Below are 20,237 nucleotides of genomic sequence, written 5' to 3'. Positions count from 1 at the left end.
TCGTAGCGCTTGTAGATCTGCTATTTTTGAAAAATCGTGAAAATGTGGCGCAAATCTTTTAATATATATTCTTTCGGAGCGAACGTTTTTAACTCAAATATTTGCTTCTGGGGGGTCCCTGAAACAACACATTTTCAGATGCGGGTCGGGGGGGGCAATTACATATCATTTTTGGGGTCCTTGACATGAAATATTGAGCAGCACTGATATAGAAACATATAGGTATTTCAGAAAACTGTCAGGATTAAGAAGACATTTTCGACGCCGGGCCTAAATGTGTTCATCTAAAAGCCCATCATCTGGCCAGTGATGATGACGTTCTGATGATTGTCACCGGGTGACATGAAAATTCTTTTCATAACTTCATAAAGGCTGATCCTTCCCCTCTCTTCTAATCTTGTCTGCTCTCTATATGTACACTGTATGGATTAATGAGTCTAGTGTAAACGGGCTCCGAATATGAGGTGTGAGATATTGTTCTGAGCTTTGCCTCTGATCTGAGACGGTGCAGGGAGGGAGTTCTGAGTGGGCCCCAAAAGCCCCTTTAAGCCTAAATTTGTCTTGTCACAGGACTGTGTTGCTTGCTAGGGTTTAGAGAACTGTGAGTCATGTCTTTGCTTTTACAGCTCAGCTTGGTATATTAGTCTATATATTCCTGTTCAAAATTGAACCTTGGTGAAGAGAAAAACAGACAAAGGTGCCTTGTGTTCGCCGTCGGGTCAGGCTGCGTGAGCTTTGACATGTGATTTTTGTTGTGTTTGTGTGTGTGTGTTTGTGGCTTGAGTTGAGATTATGAGGTTTTGTTTGCCAATACAGGATAGCTCACACACACACACACACACGCACACACGCACACACACACACACACACACAGGTTTTATTACAGATTAACATTTCAAGGGAGCATATTAGCATGTTGTCGGTTTTAAGTGTCAACCATAGAATAGGAGATAGAAGAGAAGACACACGTAGTCACGTACTGTAGCACAGCGGGATTAGAGATTTATGCAACCGTTTGGAAAACGTTGGAAAAGGTAATAAAATAATACACGTCTTGTGGTTGTGGTCTGATTGACTCATTGTACAGTGCTAGAGCGGTGCCCGTGGGGCCTCTACAGCGGTGCCCGTTGTTGGGTACTGGCGTACTAGTTGGAACGATGCAAGTTGGAAATTAGGGATGTGTAAATGTGTCCAAATGAAAATCGATTAGTATAATTCAATATTAACGATTAATCGATTAATTGTTTGGGGGGGGGGGATGTTTTTTCTCACCTGGAACCCCCTGGTCCAGTGTTGAGCCAATTGATCACCAGCCTAGGCCTGATTAAATGATTTACCAACACCTGCTAAATCCTCCAAACCTGTATCTTGATTGGAGTCAATCTCCACTCTCCTCTCAGTCAAGCAGCTACACTCACAGACACATCCCAGCTGTGAACGCGTGAGCGCGTTCATTTTAAGTCGGTGGGGCGAGCGGTTCTCGAGTTACGTGGATTACACACGGACAGACGTACAGACAGACCGAGACGTGCTGAGCTAAACATGCATTTTAATTTTGAAGTATTTCTATTTAAACAAGATGAAGAAAGTCTCCACTCGGATCCCCACACAGTGACCTGATCTTCTTCAGGACATATAGGTATACTTTCTGAAATATATGTCTGCTTATATAAAGAAATATTGTTGCGAATGGGCTTCATTGCTTAGTAATTTAGCAGAACACACCACCATACTACAGTATGTAATGTGGCGATGGAAAAAGGTGGTAAAGACAAAATCCCAATGGTTAATTTGAACTGTGTATATTCCCTTTCCATTGTCTAGTATTTTTTTTGTGTGTCTGGGCTACTTTGAACGCTCATACTCGGTCTCTGTCTATGGTTGCATACTGTGTTGCTAATTGCTGTGGTGATTAATGACACTTAAATCACCGTACACATCTCCTGAGAGCTCCTGATATGATGTTAACTTTGCATGGATCAGAATATGATAATGTCGAGTCTTCAAGTGATTGTGAGTCAATTATACAATCACGTCATTTTGTATGAAACGTATCGTTCATTTCAGTGTAGTGAAAACATAATTATTATGTCCTTCAGTTCAAGGCACCCGAGGATTCTGTATCATTTGTATTTTTTATAATATAATAATAATAATATATATCTGTAGTGCAGATAGTGAGACAGTGAGTTTCCAGAAGTGAAAATCCCTTTCCTAATTCTCCATAAAGGATTTTATCATCAGCTTATGGGCCTCATGGCTCAGCAAGGCTTACTACTACTACTACTACTATTTATTACTACTACATCATAATGTCGTAACAATCCAGTTACCGCAAGGCTCCTGGTTGTAAAACTATACTATATACTAGTCCTTACCCGTTCGAATATGAACACCAAATTATGTGCAGTGTGGGTAATGCAATTGAACTCATTTTGGGCGGGAACCCCCTTTGGTGTTTTAAAGCATTGTTATACTTTAGCTATTGAAAAATAGCAGATCTACAAGCTCGTAGCGCGGCACCGAGTGCCGCGCTATGAGCTTGTAGGTCTGCTATTTTTGAAAAATCGTGAAAATGTTGCGCAAATCTTTGAATATATATTATTCTTTCAGAGCGGACGCTCTCAAATCTTTGCTTCTGGGAGGTCCCTGCTGGAACAACATAATTTTCAGATGGGGGTCCGCGGCGCAAATACAGATAATTCTGGGGGTCCTTGACGTGAAAAAGGAGCACATAGAAACATAGGTTTTTCGGAAAACTGTTAGGATTTAGAAGACTTATTTTTTTAAATCATCCTCAGGTCAAAATTGATTAATAATAGATTATGTTATTAATGTACCGTTATGTATTTTGAGGTGTGCTGGGGCTGGGGGAGGGAGTTGTTAAGGTTTAAGCTTGGGAAGTTGGGAGGGGCACACAATTAAAATATTAATATTAGGCAGGTGGTCTGGGACCCCCGAGTGGTCCCCGAAGCATTCCCCATGGGGGAGTCTGTGTGTGTACTCATCACTCTCTCTCTCTCTCTCTCACACACACACACACACACACACACACACACACACACACACACACACACACACACACACGACCCGTCGCAGCTACGCGACCCGTCGTTGCAAAACACACGTCCTGCTCCATTTGTAAATAACATGCTGCTAGTGCTAATGTTGAGCTGCTAAAACTCCTCTGGGGGCGTATACCCGGAAGTGTGTTGTCAACAGTGGTGTAATGGTGATTTATTTTTGAGTGGTGCAACCACTCCTAGAACCAGCAATGTCCGTATGTCTGTCTGTCCGTCTGTCTGTCTGTCTGTCTGTCTGTCTGTCTGTCTGTCTGTCTGTCTGTCTGTCTGTCTGTCTGTCTGTCTGTCTGTCTGTCTGTCCGTATGTATAGGGTACCAACAGGGGGCGCTGTTTTTTCGGTACCACAGAACGTCACGCACTCACGTGCACGGCACTGCACGCGCGTAAATGTGTGCATCGCAGCATGAACACAGAACAGCTGCATATCCTAAGCCTATTGTTAAATAGTGTATGAGAGTTTTAGACACACAAACACAAAAGTAGACTTAAAATAGTCAGACAAACATCTTTACTGCACACTAGCGAAACTAAAGAAGTTTGCTTTTGACGAATGAATCCGTTCTTTGATGGAGGAGGAGGCATTCTTCTTGTGTGCAGAACACCACACAGCAGCAGTATAGCCTACTGGAGCCATAGCCTATACTGCTGTAAGTGTGCATGCTTACCGTATAGGCTACGTGCGCTAAAGCTGTTGTTATGCAAAGTAGTATAGCCATTTGAATTAATCTGCACGGTACTTGACACGCTGTGAAAATGGGGGGGGGGGGGCAGTAAACCTAGACCACTGGGTACTTGGTGCGGACTGGTGATGCGAGGTTGGTGCCTCTTCTCTTGAATCTAGGGTTACGTGCACCGTTCCATTCCGTACCTGCGCGTGCACGTCATAAATTTTACTGGTACCACGGCCTGGTACTGCGCTCTACGAGCATGACACCACTGGTCGTCAACGGCGCGCATGCGCAGTGACGCCGACTGCGGTCCTAGAGTTAAACAGAGTTGGCGAAAGACGCGAATGAACAGTGTTCAATTTGTTAAATTTTATGAGTATGCTCTAAATGCACAGAGAAATACTTCACTACCCACAATCCTGATGTGTTAGCTGTGACGTCTCTGATTGGTGGAGCTCGTGTGTTACTAATAGAAATGTTCAGGAACGGCTTAAAACCAAGCCCCCAGTAAAGGCTCATACATAGTCTGGATTTACGGTGGTGGGGTGACCACCGAACTACAACATGACGTCACGAGCCGCGGTGAAGAGCAAGCCACCGCTCCAGCCCTTCTCTCTGTTTTTACTCACCACCGCTCAACGTTATTTCAGCTCCGGTGGTCAGCTCAACACCGAAAATCCAGACTATGAATAGGCCTTCAGGCTATCCAACATTGAAGCTGCCACTACCTACTGGCGAAATGTGGAATTGCAGCACTTTAATGAAGGTGGACCGACGTTCATGACGTCATGTGCGTAAGCCCGGACCTCAAAATTGAGGTCCGGGGCTAGGCTAGGCTAAACCTCCGCTCGCTCGAGCCATTGATTTAGAATTGTACTTCCGTCAGTCTTCCGGGTGCTTAAAAAAACGCTGCTGAGCAACGGGGGGCGGGGCTAACTCTCCGGTTCGGTCTCTATCCTTTTATTACTCTATGCTTAAAACTCTTTTTTTTTTTTTCATTTTCTGAAACAAATGGGGGTTTCTTCTACCTCCTGGAACCGGTGCAGGTATATAAAACATGCACGTTGCACAAACTCTCAGACATCTGTGTTGTGGCAAGCATGAATTACGACGTGCCCGTTGCCTTCGTTAACGAAGACCACTTCATTAAGGAAGAACCCAGTCGGGGGGAATTTAATGTAATATGTGGGTTAATGAAGGATACCTGTTTAACATGGTCTGTGGCACCGCAGGGCAGCGTGATACAGTGGAGGAGGCATCACACAGGAGCCTTTAATCAGCCCAGTTAATGGCGGCCTTTATTATCATCCCCCCCCTTTGCTAGTAATGAGCTAGAGAGACACCATGCGATAGGATGGTTCGCTCGGATGGTGAATGTCTTTGTGGTCAGTGTATTGTAATCTGTCTTGTGCAGCTTAAGCCATTTTGGGCGGGAACCCCTTTTGGTGTTTTAACTAAGCATTATGTTATACTTTAGCTATTGAAAAATAGCAGATCTACAAGCTCATAGCGCTGCACCGAGGTCTGCTATTTTTTGAAAAATCGTGAAAAATGTAGTGCAAATCTTTGAATATATAATATATTCTTTCAGAGCGAACGTTTTTAACTCAAATCTTTGCTTCTGGGGAGGTCCGTGGAACAACATATTTTCCGATGGGGGGTCGGCAGCCAATTACATAATTATTATTATAATGACTAGTCCTTACCCGTTCTGAATATATGAACAGCAAATCATGTTCAGTGTGCGATGTAATAGATCACATTACTGATAGGGGGGGAATTGTTTACAGATGGTCTGTGTCCGTCCCAACATGCATTTCACTGGTGACACTGGTGACACGTGATTTGCGGGGAGATGAGTTGTTCAGTACCCCCCTTGTGGCCACGGGGGGTACTGCGTCCTGGGTGCGGTTGGATTATTATTTCATATAAATGGGTATTGTACTGTAAATATGACATGAATATGAATGCAAAGTAGTGGTTGAGGTGTGGACAGGCTAGCTGTTGGTGTTGTGCATGGTGAGATGTGTGCAAACGGTGTGGTTTAGTAGGAGAAGACGGCCAAAGGATGCAACACACACACAGACATTAACACAGGTTAATTCACTAATAGATTCATTATTAATCATTAATGTGTGAAATCGAAAAAAGGGCTCCGTTAAGACCTCCATATTATTATGGTCAATGCCTGTGTGAAAAGTGGGAGCGATTGGTGCAGGCTGTGAGGAGCTACGGCAGTGTTTCTGACATTCATTCATTCATTCATTCATTGTTAGAATTATAGTATGATGATGATAATGTTTGGGGGTCCTTGACATGAAATGGTTTGAGAATCACTGATATAGAAACATTGTTTTTTCAGAAAACTGTCTTTCAGAAGACTAGATTCTAGTTATAATAATAAAAATGAGTCTTCTAGTCACTAGAAGACTCATTTTTATTATTATAACTTTAAATGGGTTAAGAGCACCAGTAGGGTTTGGAGGGTTAAATTCCCATTGAGGCTTTCATTGTTAAAAATGTTTCAGTGTAAAGCTCCGTCAAATGGCAGGCATGTTTCCACACAGTATTACACAAAAGGCAATTGTCATTAAGATCTCAAGTTAATATCAAAATGAAACTAGATCATGATGCAGTTTGAGTCCACATTATAGGTCCATGTGCTTCTAATCTAAGATTAGATCTAAGATAAAACCTTAATTGATCCCGCTGGGGAAATTCAGGCACCAAGGACGGACGACAGTACAGCAGGTTACAGGGCAAGGAAAAAACAGTACAGTACATACAGCACGATGGAGACACATATGTAAATAGGGTTTCAATGTAATGAGTCCCGGGATGCAGGGGTGGTCTTTTAGATGAGTCCCAGGGACATTTTATGAGTCCCACTTCAACCACGTTAGGAGTCATATTTTGCCATTTTTACAAATTGCAGCGTTTAACTCCCATTTCATATAATGTGGTTATATTCATGTATATTCTAGCTAAATAAACTAGAATAGAAACCAGTACAGTAGTACAATAGTGCATCCCGTGGATGCAGAGGTCATTGTTTTATTGCATCCCTCCCTTAACTATAAACTGCGTTTTGGGACGCAAAATGCACCCTATTTTAATCTCCGATACATCTGATCAGTAAGGTGGCAAAAAGAAAAATTCTGCAGAGTCGGTGACTGCTATTTCATGACTAGGTAGTATTATTGAGTGTGTGTGTTGTGCACACACACTCAATAATAATAATAATAGCATACATACACATATTTTAAGATGTGAGCAACTGGTTAAACATAGACGGAGAGAGGCGACGGTGTTAACACGTTGCAAGCCCATATGGCTCTGACTTCAAAGTCCACCATTTGTTTTTTTTAATCCTAAACTCCCTGACTTCCTCCCCGACTGTGTTGCAGGTGATGATGTAAAACATCGGCGCCTTCACTCGCGGGGCCATTTTAGTGTGATTAATAAAAGACAAAGCCCACCGTGCCCTTTGTTCAACCAGGCAAGCCACTCTGTTTGATGGAGCAGCGAAATAGAGTGGGAACAGTGGGGCCAGGGTTTGATACGGATCAGGGCGGATTAATGATCAGATAGCTATGGACCACAAAGCTTTCTCTCTCTCTCTCTCTCTCTGTCTCTCCGTACCGCTCCCCTCCTGCAGTCACATTGTCGTCGAGGAGAACACAGTGCCAGGAGGATCTGAGGAGAGGTGAAGAGAGGGGAACAGAGAAAGACGAGCACGGGGGGATGTGAATGGAAGGAGGAGGAGTAAAAGGGAGAGAAATAAATTGGGAAATGGTGGGGGCTGCTGGGGGAGAAACCGTAAACCAACCGGCTGGTTAGCTACGAGGTTCACTGTGCAATTTTATATCCATGTCCTTTTGGCCTAACTCATCTACTGTGGATAGCACATGCATCTCTGCAAAAAAAACGGTATATACAAACTTTCACCCCTATAACCCCCTCTCTCTCTCTTTCTCTACTCTCTCTACCTCTGTCACTTGTCACATTACATTTGACCAAACCTTTTCGGTTTTCTCTAATACAAAGTGCTGGTCCTGACAGACTGACAGTTGCACACGCACAAACGCACGACTACATCTGAGCGAAGGGAATTATTAGGTATAGGGTGTTGTTTTGGCCTATGACTCTCATATCTCCCTAACTCTGTTCGTGCTGTGAGTCATGGATCATCCTGTCGTCATGCTAGCTATTACTGTCTCCGTTTCTACTTAACAGGGTCTCTCTCTCTCAGCCAACCACCTGTCCGCCTGTCGCTTTCTCTCCAGTCTCGCTTCTTAACAGATTTTTGTTATTGTGCCAGTCTCTTTTTATCTCATGAAATTTAAGTACCTATCTCATTTGGTTATTTATCCTTTCTTTCTTTCTTTCTTTCTTTCTTTCTTTCTTTCTTTCTTTCTTTCTTTCTTTCTTTCTTTCTTTCTTTCTCTTTCACTCTTGTGATGCCCTTGGTTAATGACATGAATGTTTGACTGAAAACAAGTGATTGTTGCCGTTGTAAATATATAATATAAAAACTAAAAAAAAAAAGTCTCTCTCTCTCTCTCTCTCTCTCTCTCTCTCTCTCTCTCTCTCTCTCTCTGTGTCTCTCTGGGTCATGTTGTTCCCCTAATGTTTTGGAGGGAGCTCAAGTCGGCCAGTCCATTGGCTTGATGTCTATTTTTACCCGGCTGCCAAATGCCTGCTGTGATCCGTGTGGATGAGTGTACAAACTGAGCTCATGGTCTCCAGTGGCTTTCTGTTTTTGAGTGGTGCAACCACTCCTATAGACAGCTATGTGTGTCCCTGTCTGGGTCCCTGTCTTGGTCTGTCCGATCACGAAAATAGCGTTCCTGTGGGTCTGGAGGAACTTTCGGGGACCCCCCGGGGACCCCCCACACGGAGTTGCACCACTCAGATCACACTGGTGTGATTTTTTGTTCGGTCTGTTGCGAATTTGACCCTGTATACTCCTGGCAAGCTTCATGTAGTATTCATGTTTTTTGCCCATTTAGAAATGAGGCAGATTCTTAAAACGCCTTCTAAATCCTGACCTAAGTTTTCTTTTACAAAAACATGTATGTTGCTATATACTGTACATAACAACATCAATCCCAAAAAGGGGTTCGCAGATTGAAAGGTTTTCTTGCGTATAGGGACAGTTCCTGGTCTAAATGGGTTATTAACTGAACCAGTGTTGTTTTTGGCAGCGTATTTTGATTTTAGATTTAGTCATAGTCTCTTGAATAGTTTTCATTTTTGTTTTAGTCACCTGGAATGTTTTAGTTAGTCTAGTTTTAGTCGACTAAATATCAGGATTTTTGTCGACTAAACCTACAGTTGATTTAGTCGACTAAAATGTATTTTGGTGGGCCTTGATGCCGTCGTAATGGCTGATTTTACACTCGCTGAAAATATCAGATCTACAAGCTCACAACGTGTCACAGCGCGACGCATTGTGAGCTTGTAGATCAACTATTTTCAGCATGCAACCAAGTGTAAAATGACTTATACTGGATCTCTTGTCCACTGACTAGTCCCTTCCTAACATTTTAGTCTAGTTTTTATTTGTTGACAAAATTGTCAGTATATTTAGTCTTAGTTGTAGTCGTCGTAGCTTAGTTTTCATTTCGTTTCCGTTTAGATTTCGTCAGTGGAAAAAGGTAGTCGACGAACATTTTTCGTCTTGGTTTTAGTCGACGAACACTGAACAATAGAACAATAGAGATATATACAATAGAGATATTGGCCTAATAGCCTAGTTTCTTTGATTCAAAGCACACCAAGGAATCCAGGTTACAGAGAAAACGTGCGGTAATTGTCACTGCATCATCCGCTAGAAATTACAGTAATAAAAAAGATACAATGTGAGCTACAATACAACTGTAATTCTGCAGAAGTCCCCATGCAAGACCGCCGTTTCCACTGAAACGTTTGTTGCAGGAGCCTTCTGCCTAATGGTCAACGCTTATGCGTTGAGCTGTGTCAGGCTCAGTACTCTCTGCCAAACGCTGTGCTCATACACTGCCCACTCAGGCCAAAGCCTTCGGAGGCACGGGGGGGAAGCCAACTGGAAAAACACACAGCTGAATATTGTCGACGTGCTGCATTTTCTGCCGTTTCTTGGAGAGCCCTGCATATATTCCAGACCTACCCACCAGGTCTATTTCATTATGGACTCATAAAATATCTGTGTTAGCCTCCCTCAATGCACTGTCAACAGCAGGCCTTTTTTGGTGGTATATAACCCATTTAGGCCTGACCTAAAGAATAAAAAAAAATAATCCTCTAAATCCTCCAGTTTTCTGAAATAAATATTTTCACGATTTTTCAAAAATAGCAGACCTACAAGCTCGTAGCGCGCCACTCGGTGGCTGAAGGTAGTTGTGTGTCTAGGTACTGTAGCTCAGTTGTATAGAGCACTCACCTTTGAATCACAAGGATCTGGGCTTGATACGGTGCGGCTGTGCCAACTCTAATATAGCCCATTTAGACCTGACAACATATTCTACAAATGTCTTCTAAATCCTGACAGTTTTCTGAAAAACCTATGTTTCTATGTCAGTGGTGCTCAAACCTTTTCACGTCAAGGACCCCCAGAACTACCTGTATTTGGCCGCGGACCCCCATCTGAAAATATGTAGTTCCAGGGAACTCCAGAAGCGAAGATTTGACTTAAAACGTTCACTCTGACAGAATATATATTCAAAGATTTGCACCGCATTTTCAAGACTTTTCAAAAATAGCAGACCTTCAAGCTCGTAGCAATGTAGATCTGCTATTTTTCAATAGCTAAAGTATAACATAATGCTTCAAACACCAAAAGGGGTTCCCCGTTCCCACCCAAAATGGGATAGGTAAGGTTTTGCCCACTCAATTCTTAATTAACGTTCCAATTTTGGAGCTCTGGCTCATGGACTAAGAACCAAAAAGAACTGAACCGGTTCCCCTTGGTGTAATCTTTGGTGGAATTAGAGTCATGTTCTTCAAGGGTTTTAATGATCAGAATGATCAACCCTCCTGTATTTGTCTTCCATGATCTTTTGCTGTTTTTCTCCTTCCTCTTACTTTTTCCTACTCAATATGCCCAGTTCCTATCCAATAGCAGCTATAACCATCTCCATGTATTTGTTGCTGACTGTGATCATTCTGTGCCATATCTTTTGGTGAAATGGTATTATAGTATGTAATGGATTTTATCGTGCTTCTGTGAGCCTGATGGATGGGGAGATGGGTTGTACAGCTCTTTCTGGGTATATTCAACTTGTTGTAATGCAGTGTTGTTTTCGTCGACTAATACTATGATGAAAAATGTTCGTCGACTACCTTTTTTCACTGACAAAAACGACATAAAAACGAAATAAAAACTAAGCCACGATGACTAAGGGCCGATTCATACTCCTATTTCACCACTGTTTCGGCGCTGTAGTGCCGAAATGATTTCGGCACCAACGCCCACCAAACTACATTTTAGTCGACTAAATCAACTGTAGATTTAGTCGACTAACATCGTATGATATTTAGTCGACTAAAACTAGACTAACACTAAAACATTCCGGCTGACTAAAATGTGACTGAAACTAATTGAAAACTATTGAAGAGACTATGACTAAAACTAAAATCAAAATTTGCTGCCAAAAACAACACTGGTGTAATGGTGACGGCATGATTTATAACAGCTGACAAAATCAATGCTTTTGTATGATGATCTGATCTCCAATCATCATCATCCATTCAAATCAACACCATAATAGGAGAGCATAGGTCTCCTGCTGGCTCACTTGACCTATTATTCGCAATATCCTGAGTTGGAATCTTGCTCAAGAGACAGTGGTGAATGTCATGATATTATCTCTCTTCAAAATGTAGTACGTTAAAGGGGAATGTTCAGACTAGAAGGCGTTTCTTACCTTTATTTGTAGTTCCCACCAAAGAGGTCCAGGTGTTATTTTGTGCGAAAGCTATTTCCCCTACCATAAGCCCTGAATGAATTGAGGGCTTATGGTAGGGGAAATAGCCAATAATGCGCTTACTGTTCGTACTGTTCACACTGTTCATACTGTTCAATTCATTGTGTTTTTGATGTTCATAGAGTTATGCTCCTCCTCATTGGATGTCATGAGGAGGTCTGATGTACAATTCTCTAGGTTTGGTTTGTTAGTTTGTTTAGTTCTGCATCTATTCTAGAATGACTCCTGGCTTGTACATGTTGCTACTTTGTATTAGAATGACTCCTGAGGTCAGTCCGCTGCCCCCCCAGGTTGGCAGAGGAAGTGTAGCGCCCAGGATTACATTAGATAATTGGCACTGGGTGAAAAGAAAACTGGGTTACAAAATCGTGGGATAAAAAAAAAAAAAAAAAAGAAAAGAAAAAGACTCCTGGCTTGTACATGTTGCTACTTTGTATTAGAACGACATCCTGGCTTGTACATGTTGCTACTTTGTACTAGAACGACATCCTGGCTTGTACATGTTGCTACTTTGTATTAGAATGACATCCTGGCTTGTACATGTTGCTACTTTGTATTAGAACGACATCCTGGCTTGTACATGTTGCTACTTTGTATTAGAACGACATCCTGGCTTGTACATGTTGCTACTTTGTATTAGAATGACTCCTGTCTTGTACATGTTGCTACTGGGAGGGAGTTGTTTGAGGAAAACTGTCAAAGATAAACAACAACTCCATGTTCTGATGCCACTCGACTTTCATGTCCTTGAAGTAGAATCAGAGTAGTGACAAAAGTACTTTAGGGAAGTCTTATGTAACATTCAGCTTTTTGGGATTATCACAATAATTAGGAGGGCGTGAGAATCTGTATGTCTGTATATTAAAAGCATGAGGAATTTGACCTGATTTGATGGGATGCTGAGAAGTAGTGACACACACTAAATATTTAAAGTATTTATATCATACATAACAGCATACGTTTGGGCATTAAACCAACATCTAGAAATAGTAAAATTCTGCCAAATTCTGATGCACTAGAGAGGCAGCTGGCATTCATGTATGTGTGAGCTATCCAGAGTGCATTACTGTGATTGTTACCGTATAATAATAGTAAGTAGGTTATGAGTTGTGACAGCAATTGGAAGGTGTGAGGCAACCCCACATTCTCTCTCTCTCTCTCTCTCTCTCTCTCTCTCTCTCTCTCTCTCTCTTTCTCATATATCTGAAAACACTTACAGTATATTCCTGTGAATTGTGAGAATTGTGTTTTAATTGCAATTTTTTTTTGTAGTTTAATGTTCAACTATTCTGTTAGTAGTAGAGCTGGCCATAATTGATCTGTGCAGGGATCTGCTTTGATCAGCTGTGTTAATTGAGAACAGGTGTTGAGACAGTACTATAGTATAGGCCTATATTTAATGAGCCAGGGTCACAGTGACTTCATTCAGTACAAGTTGTTCTAAGTGGAAGACAGCACTGAGCACGTTTTTGTTTGATTATGTTTTCACACTTTGGATTTTTTTGTTTTGTTTTAATAAATGAAGAAAATGTATGTTGGAAGTGGACTCTAATCTATTTGATAAAATATTTTTTGGGGATTTTGGCACCTAAACTCACTCTCTCTCTCTCTCTCTCTCTCTCTCTCTCTCTCTCTCTCTCTCTCTCTCTCTCTCTCTCTCTCTCTCATTCTCTCTGTCTCTCTCTCTCTGTCTCTCTCAGTGTGTGGGGGAGGAGATCTGGGTGGACAACCGGACAGTGTACATCGGTCACAAGGAGCCTCCTCCGGGGGCTGAGGCCTACATCCCTCAGCGGTACCCCGATAACCACATCGTCTCCTCCAAGGTGAGCGTGATGTGTGCAGCTGAGGACCATTCTACAAAATGTCTTCTAAAAACGGACAGTTTTCTTGAAAAAACGTATGTTTCTATGTCAGTCGTTCTCAAACATTTTCATGTCAAGGACCCCCAATATTATATGTAATTGGCCGCCGACCCCCATCTGAAAATATGCCAGGGACCCCCCCCCCCCCCCCCCAGAAGCAAAGATTTGAGTTAAAAGCTCTGAAAGCTGGCCCAGGCCGTAGTGTAACGGTCTGGGCACCGGACTGGTAATCCAGTCGCAGTGTGCCGCGGGTTCGACTCCCGGACCCGACACGGCCTTTACTGCATGTCATCCCCCCATCTCTCTCCCGTTTCCTGTCAGCCTACTGTCTGTCCCTTCAAAAATCAATAAAAGGCGTAAGCCGCAAAAAAAAAAATCTTTAAAAGCTCTGAAAGCAGATATATTCAAAGATTTGCGCCACGAGCTTGTAGATCTGCTATTTTTCAATAGCTAAAGTATAACATAATGAATGAATGAATGGCACACACCACCACATGAGCTACTTCCGAAATCACTTGGTCAAACGCTGACATGACTTATCGTAAACACCATTCATCCGTCCCTTGGAATTAGACGAGCATCCAGTCTGTCTGACGGCCGTGCCTGCCGTCGTCAGGATGACACAGACAGACGCACGCATACTATAGACGGTTACGCCGTGGACAAAGCCAACTCGGATCGTGACAAATCATGACAATGAACACAATGTTTTGGGCAGATCAAATAATTTATGAGACGAAAAACAAAACAAATAGTGTCGTCTCCTGACTTTCTTTTCTTCTTTCTAATGATTTGATCGGCCCAAAACATTGTGTTCGTTGTCATGATTTGTCACGATCCGAGTTGGCTTTGTCCGCGGCGTAAACCGTCTTTAAATAAATTAAATAAGAAGTGCCGATGGGAGAATACATTGGGTTTTCATTTCCTGGGCCACTCGTTTTTCTGAAAGGGGGAGGGACTGCGGTGCTCTATAGTGGCTGTCTGGGGGACGGGCTCTGGCATAACGGTCTGGGCCCTGTTTTGCGCCCCAAGTCCGCTAATAATCAGTGTTGATTTCATCGACTAAAACTTAAGACGAAAAATGTTCGCCGACTTCCTTTTTTTCACTGAGGAAAACTAAATGGAAACTAGATGAAAACTAAGCTATTGTGTCTAAAAGACTAAATAAGTAAATATATTGACAATTTTGTCAACAGATAAAAACTAGATGTTAGGAAGGGACTAGTGGACAAGAGATCCGGTATGAGTCATTTTTATCCTATCGTACGCTCTCTCCCTCCTCTCTGCCCATGGAAGAGGAAGAGCCAGTCCGATCATGTTGCCTTGGAATCAAATAATTCGATACACAGAATTATCACTTGACACATTGCTGGTTATGGAGAACTTTAAATTACAGCAATCGATTGTGTTCCGGATTACCGTAATTGCTTTGACTTCTGTTCTCATGAAATGCCTGGAGAAATTGGTTATCTCTTATATCAAGAGCATCATTCCTTCCTGCTAGTATTGATCCTTTACAGTTTGCTTACTGTTCAAATAGATCTGTGGACGACGCAATCTCTCTTGCTTTGCACACTGCCCTGGTACATCTTGGAAAGAAAAGCTCTCATGTCAGACTACTGTTCATAGACTATAGTTCCACATTCAACACTATTGTACCATCTAAATTAGTGCTGAAACTCAGTGGCCTTGGTGTGGGCAGCTCCATCTGTAATTGGCTATTTGATTTTCTGACAGGCAGGCCCCAGTGTGTACGCATAGGAGAGAGATGCTCATCCACAATTCTCACCAGAACCGGTGCGCCCCAAGGCTGCTGCCTCAGTCCTCTGTTGTACAGTTTGTTTACGTTTGATTGTGTCACCAGATGTGGGAATAACAGCATAATTAAATTTGCAGATGATACCACAGTGATCGGACTAATAACCCACGGTGATGAGAGGGCCTATAGGAGGGAGATAGAAGTGCGATAACAACAACCTCTCACTTAACACCAATAAGACCAAATAAATCATTGTAGACTTTAGGAAGTCCAAAGGTATCCACACCCACATTTCCATCAAATTGTCCTCTGTCGACATAGTTGATAACTTTAAATTCCTGGGCATACACATCACAGACACATTCACATGGTCACTCAACACCGAGTACATCCTCAAGAAGGCGCAGCAGCGACTGTACTTTCTGAGGCGCCTTAAAAGATTTGGCTTAAATACAAAAGGACTAGTGAACTTTTATCGCTGTATAATTGAAAGTGTCTTAACTGGCTGTATCACAGTCTGGTACGGTAACATGACCGCTCAGGACTGCAACAGGTTGCAGAGGACCGTTAAAACAGCAGCTAAAATCATCGGCAGCACAGAACTACTGTACCTAGTCTCCACAAAGTCTACACCACTCGTTTGAAAAAAGCCCACAACATCATGAAAGACACCAGCCATCCTGCAAATACCCTGTTCAAACCACTCCCTTCCAAAAAACGCTACCAGAGCATCAAATCTCGCACCACCCGTCTCAGTAAAGGCTCATACATAGTCTGGATTTTTGGTGGTGGGGTGACCACCGAACTACAACATGACGTCACGAGCCGCGGTGAAGAGCAAACCACCGCCACTGCTCCAACCCTTCTCTCTGTTTTTACTCACCACCGCTCAACGTTATTTCAGCTCCGGTGGTCAGCTCACCACCGGAGCGGTGGTCACCTCACCACCGAAAAACCAGACTATGAATAGGCCTTAACAGTTTCTACCACCAGGCAGTCAGGCTGCTGAACAGCTGACCTTGAACTGTATTGCACTGATTTGTCACTTCACTTGCACTTTTCTTCTGTTTTCTTTGTCTTTTTCTTGCACTATAGATGTTTGTTTATGTCCTGTGTATGTAAGACTGAGAGTGCTCTGAGCTAAATAATTTTCATTGTATTTATACTCTGTATCTATACACATGACAAATAAACCTGAACCTGAACCTAATTAAGATGAATGGTTCTGTGTGGTTTACAGCAAACGCAGATCAAATGATTTCTCTTTTGATATAAAGCTTAACTGTTAACTGCTGATAAGAACACAACCTATTGACACAAGGAATTAACAGTCACACTTTCGCTGATTTACAGTAAAATTGCAATGACAATCGCATTCACAATCTCTTAACCCATTCTGGGCGGGAATCTGTCTTGGTGTTTTAAGCATTATATTGTACTTTAGCTATTGAGAAATAGCAGATCTACGAGATCTAACAAGGTCATAGCGCGGCACTTGGTGCCGTGCTATGACCTTGTGGCGCAAATCTTTGAATATTATATTCTTTCGTTTTTAACGTTTTTAACTCAAATCTTTGCTTCTGGGGGGGGGGGGGTCCCCATGGAACAACGTATTTTCAGATGGTGGCCTATTACAGACCGACTGACATAGAAACATAGGTTTTTTCAGAAAACTTTAGAAGACATTTTTAGAATCGTCCTTCGATCTAAATGGGGTTAATCCAAGAAGTGCCGCCGTGCGCTCAGTGTTCAATAAGTCTGCTGCCACAGTGATGCGCTGCTTGGACACTATCGTCACCATCGTCTTCTTGTGGTGAAAAACAAAGTGAAGGTGGACAAACGTGTCATTTTTATCCACCTTCTGGTTCTATTTCCTCTTTTCCAGTACACCTTCTGGAACTTCATTCCCCAAAAACCTGTTTGAGCAGTTCAGGAAGGATCGCAAACTTCTACTTCCTTGGCATCTTCTTGGTTCAGGTGAGTCAGTGTGTGCAGAAGACAGTGAGTGCCACAAGTCTTTGTCGTGTGGAGTTTGCATGTTCTCCCCGTGTCCCCTAGGGTAGCTACCCTCATAAAAAAACATGCAATAATCCTGGTCTCTGAACTGCCTCCCCCTGGCCAGCCGGGGCGCCTGATGGAGGGGAAAGGAACTGGTTGGAATAACGTGTTCCTTCCACACGCTACGTCCAACCAGGGAAACTCCCCCCTGTCAGGTGTAAAGGAGCAACTTGGACACTCCTCATGCATGAGTTCAGGTCCGTTGCTCTCCCCAGGTAAATTTTCCCTTCAATGCCAATGGCGTTTTAATGTTTTGATGTTTAATTTACGTCATATTTAGCGGAAAACGTCATTTCTCCGTTCATTGTCAATGGCAAATATTGAGATTTAGCGGACAGTTGACCGGAATTCCCCTTTCATTATCAATGGCAAATCTTAAGACATGTGGGGACAAAAGCTGCTTATAGAAGCACAACCCGTCACGCGTGAAGTGAGTAGCGCTCCTAATAATAATAATAATAATAAATACATTTTATTTATAACGCACTTTACATTTGAAGCAAATCTCAAAGTGCTACAGGCAGAAATATTTTAAAGAAAAATAAGAATAAAAACAGTTAAAAACATTCTGTGGACACCTAACTTCCTAAGCAGCTAAAAGGTTAAAAGAAGTCACGGGCAGCTTAAAAGTCCAACTAGGCAAATGCCTTGCTAAAGAGGAAGGTCTTTAGTCCCTTTTTTAAAAGCATCCACGGACTGTGGTGCTCTCAGGTGGTCGGGGAGGGCGTTCCACAGCCTGAGGAGCAGCTGAGCAGAAGGCCCGGTCCCCCATGGTGCAGAGTTTTCTTTGTGCTTTTGAGTGTGTTTTAATGTACCAGAGCGGAGGGAGCGGGTGGAGGCTGGGGGGTTCAATGAGTTCCTTTAAGTAGGGGGGGGGGGGGGGCGTTGCTGTGGATGCGTTGCTGTGGATGCGTTGCTGTGGATGCACTGATGAGTGAGGAGGCAGACCTTGTATTCAATCCTGAAGGAGACAGAAGCCAGTGAAGGGAGTGAAGTATGGGCGTGATGTGTTCGTATTTTCGCACTCTCACCAAGGATCCTAGCAGCACTGTTCTGGATGTACTGGAGCCTCTGGGTGCTCTTGCTATAGGGATCCCGGTGTGAAGTGCGTTGCAGTAGTCGAGCCTTGAGGAGACAAAGGCGTACAATCATCATGACATAAAATAGACACCGTCTATTTACTCAGACACTATGACGTAAAATTGTCCATTCGTTGTCAACGGGAATTTAATGTTTGTATAAGACAAAGTTTGTGCACACACACACACACACACACACACACACCAAAAGCTGGATATAGCCCCTCAAAACAAACCCGAATCTGAATAAAAATAGATCCATAACGGGTCGATTTGGTTACATTTTGTACACCGCCGGAGTTAATGTGTTTCTGCTGTGTATGCATCAATCTGCTATATTTAAGTACGGTGTAAAGTGGACACAGTGACTGTGATTCTATTATGTCTAGGGCCTTGTCAAATGTAACCCTGGATGCTTCTCGTGTTCTCTCCTCTCCGTTATCTGTCGTGTATTCCTCACCCTCTCTCCCTTCCTCCTCAGCTCATGATCGACACCCCCCACCAGCCCCATCACCAGTGGACTGCCCCTTTTCTTCGTTATCACTGTAACCTCCATAAAACAGGTAGGACACACTCAAAGCCCCCCCCCCCCCCCCCCCCCACACACACACACACACACACACACACACATATACTAACACCTCCAAGATATATTGCCCACAACAATAAGCCCTTGCGCATAGCCGCCGCATACACGACTCCCGGCCTCTAATGTGCTTCCATAGGCATGTATGCATGCTCACAACACACATACTGTATGCCCACGCAAGACAAAACTCTCTCTCTCTCACACACACACACACACACACACACACACACACACGCACACGCACGCGCATGCTCGTTCTAGCGTGCCCTGCAAACCCACATGTACATTCCTCTCTCTCGGGCGCAGAGGACACACTATTGAATATGTCTGGCGATGTGAGAAATATGATAATGAATGGTCTCCTGTGTTAATCCATTCTGTCCGGGAACCCCTTTTGGTGTTTTTCAAGCACCGAGTGCCGCGCTACGAGCTTGTAGGTCTGCTATTTTTGCAGAAATCGTGAAAATGCTGCACAAATCTTTGAATATACGTTCTTTCAGAGCGAACGTTTTTAACTCAAATCTTTGCTTCTGGGGGGGGGGGTTCCTGGAACGACACATTTTCAAATGGGGGTCGGTGGTCAATTACATATTTTTGGGGGTTCTTGATATGAAAATGTATGAGAACGACTGACATAGAAACATGGGGTTTTTTCAAGAAAACGGAGGATTTAGAAGACATTTGTAGAACCGTCCTCAGGTCTAAATGTGTTAATCGCTCTGGCTGAGTATCCGGCGCCCTCGAGGGGTAGGCTTCCTCTCCTCTCCTCCAACTGCACGGTGGTGCCGAGCTGAGGGATGGGATACTATCAGTGATAGATGACGCTCTCCTGAGGGATGGGACACTATCGGTTGATAGATGAAGCTCTCCTGGCTTAAAGGAAGCCTGGGACTTTATTGGACATAAATCTAAAACATGACATGGCTGGCTTGAGATCCAGGAAACAGGGTCACCGAGCGCCCCGGAACGCGAATCTAATTAATTACCGTGTATGACTTTCACCCTCTAACCCCAGTGGTTCTCAAACCAGTGGTCCGGGGACCAGGTTCCAGGTGGTCCCCCCCCCCCCCCCCCCCCAGCTGAATGATGAGAGAGAGAGTTGGTAACCAAATGGACCCGTTTTAGACCTTTTTAACTCTTGAGAGTGTAACGTGAGAGTGTTTCATTTTAC

General features: G+C 43.2%; 1 pseudogene across 1 annotated transcript in view; it reads left to right on the top strand.

The window, feature by feature from the left end:
* The window catches only part of LOC310867018 (phospholipid-transporting ATPase IH-like), a 64,920-nt pseudogene that overhangs the window by 10,140 nt on the left and 34,543 nt on the right, over positions 1-20,237 (top strand). Inside the window, exons 2-4 of the transcript XR_014571065.1 lie at positions 13,420-13,542; positions 17,226-17,317; positions 18,959-19,040. The product of XR_014571065.1 is annotated as a phospholipid-transporting ATPase IH-like (transcript). The remainder of the gene's footprint in view (positions 1-13,419; positions 13,543-17,225; positions 17,318-18,958; positions 19,041-20,237) is intronic.

The sequence above is a fragment of the Protomyctophum parallelum genome, assembly GCF_964188405.1.
Source record: "Protomyctophum parallelum genome assembly, chromosome: 11".
NCBI lineage: Eukaryota > Metazoa > Chordata > Actinopteri > Myctophiformes > Myctophidae > Protomyctophum > Protomyctophum parallelum.
This window is presented reverse-complemented; position numbering and strand designations above follow the sequence as displayed.